At 40.0% G+C, this 2,500-nt stretch overlaps 1 protein-coding gene across 1 annotated transcript in view; it reads right to left on the bottom strand.

Moving 5' to 3' along the window:
• Positions 1–2,500, bottom strand: part of LOC137973809 (uncharacterized) — an 87,633-nt gene that overhangs the window by 82,801 nt on the left and 2,332 nt on the right. The window contains exon 2 of the mRNA XM_068820697.1: positions 379–674. The gene's annotated coding sequence lies outside the window, so the exon portion shown is untranslated. The remainder of the gene's footprint in view (positions 1–378; positions 675–2,500) is intronic.

The raw sequence follows: 2,500 nt of genomic DNA on the forward strand, positions 1-2,500 counted from the left end.
GGGGGGAGCGTTGAAGCTTCAATTTGACTGGTACATAAATATATAAAGAGAAAACAGCGAACCTAGAACCCACTGGAATAGCGCTGAAATGGCCAAAGTACGCCACCAAAACAATGATAAGGTATCGAGAAGACAAGGTAAGGCATTTTTGTTCCATTAATGTTCTTTTATTTTCGACTCCTAAAGACGTTTGCAAATTCCCATACAAACGCTCATTATTTTAACTGATCGTGATGCTCAAATTACATCGTTAGCTTGGGGTACCTGTGGTTTTTCGCGTGAAATTTGACGTGGAATTCCCTCCACAGGTGTTGAATTTTCCCATAGAATTTGTTTAAAAGAGTATGGCAAATCTTCCCGAAAAAGTTAATTACAAACCTTTTCTGTCCCATTCTCTTTGTAGGTTGTCCAGGTTATGTTGTCCAACGATGTATATATCTTGTATTTTGTTGTCCATTGATCAGCAGTTGGTTTTCCTTGAATTGCTACGGCGCAAATGTAGAATTCATAACCAAGGTTGATTTGTAAGGAGTCGCTAACATTTCTTTCGGTGCTTGGTAACCATGCACCTCGACACTCTTCAGGGGCCCAACCAACTCTGGAAGAGGAAGCTGAGTTGACGTCATCTGAAGATCTGCCATTAATGAACCAGCAGATTTCTTGAATTTGACAGCCTAAAAAAAGGGATTATATTAACACGATGAGTGAATTTCACAGCTGTCTAGTTTAATAACCAATGTGGTTACTTCCAGATAAAAAGCTCTTGGCCGCGTTGTTCAGTCGTAGCTCCATTATCGCATCTGACTGTACATGGGCAAAAACTTAGAGCCATGTTCCTCTTTTATTATTTAGTCAGAATTAGCACAATATTGTTGTCTCGGTTATAATGAACCGGAAGACCTGCAGTGGAAAATATTGCATTTTCATTCTGCGACAAGAGACTTGAAATGTAAGCAAATCCATTCGAAATGAAAAAGGATTTGTCCGATTCTAAATGTTGAAGATACTCACTAGCACAACTTTCAAATTTATAGACACCTGATATTTAACAAAAAGTCACCGAAGAGAAGGTGAATAATTGTTTTAGTATACACCACACAAGCAGAAAAAAAACGGAACCAAAAAACTGCTTTATTTTTGTAAAATGTGGTTGGAAATTTCAAATCTCGCACGCCGGCTACTAGGAGAGGAATAGTAATTGGATAAACGATGAAATGGTATATGAAATGGATCATATATGAACTGCGGATATGAAATCAAGTGAAGCTATGATCCTCGCAGTTATAAACGCAATTTTTGCAATTGCGTAAAGAAGCCTGAAAAATTCAGGACTTCAACGACGACGCTCTAACGAACTGACCTATGAAGCCACTGATGTTGGGAGCTGGTCATTTGTGGGCTCCAATGTACCCGTGAGGAATGAATCAACGATGAAATGGTATATGAAATGGATTATATATGAACTGCTGATATGAAATCAAGTGAAGCTATGATCCTCGCAGTTATAAACGCAATTTTTGCAATTGCGTAAAGAAGCCTGAAAAAGTTAGGACTTCAACGACGACGCTCTAACCAACTGAGCTATGAAGCCACTGATGTTGGGAGCTGGTCATTTGTGGGCTCCAATGTACCCGTGAGGAATGAATAAACGATGAAATGGTATATGAAATGGATTATATATGAACTGCGGATATGAAATCAAGTGAAGCTATGATCCTCGCAGTTGTGAACGGGAACATTGGACCCACAAATGACCAGTGGCTTCATAGCTTAGTAGGTTAGAGTGTCTTACCGGTATCGCGAGGTCACGGGCTCAAACCCCGTTGAGGTCCTGAATTTTTCAGGCCTCTTTACGCAATTGCAAAAATTGCGTTTATAACTGCGAGGATCATAGTTTCTGACTTGATTTCATATCCGCAGTTCATATATGATCCATTTCATATATCATTTCATCGTTGATTCATTCCTCACGGGAACAGAACCCACAAACACAAATGACTAGCTCCCAACGTCAGTGGCTTCATAGTTCAGTTGGTTTGAGCGTCGGACCGGTATCGCGAGGTCACGGGTTCAAACCCCGTTGAAGTCCTGAATTTTTCAGGCGTCTTTACGCAATTGCAAAAATTGCGTTTATAACTGCGAGGGTCATAGCTTCACTTGAGTAACTGGATAATCAACTACGAGTTAGCCAATTAGTGGACGCGGAGAGAACTATTCACTTGTTTAGTAGTGATAATTTTGGTTTTTGAAGGCGTTAAGCTAAGCAGACATCTCTGTTTCTTCAAATATAAAAATACGGTCTTCTTTCTTAAAGAAAACGACTTTACACTCTCACGCTAGAGGACTCCTCTCAACAGCAGAGTAATGAATCCATTTTCAAGTTCACAAACCAGTGAGCGCATACAGGATCGCGACTTTTGGTTCTCCCACCCAGTTTTGAATGAGTTATTGGTCTTAATGAAGATTTTTAAGGAGGCTCGAAAGTGTTTTCCACAGGTAC

This window comes from Montipora foliosa, chromosome 10 (assembly GCF_036669935.1).
Source record: "Montipora foliosa isolate CH-2021 chromosome 10, ASM3666993v2, whole genome shotgun sequence".
In the NCBI taxonomy this organism is placed as follows: Eukaryota; Metazoa; Cnidaria; class Anthozoa; order Scleractinia; family Acroporidae; genus Montipora; species Montipora foliosa.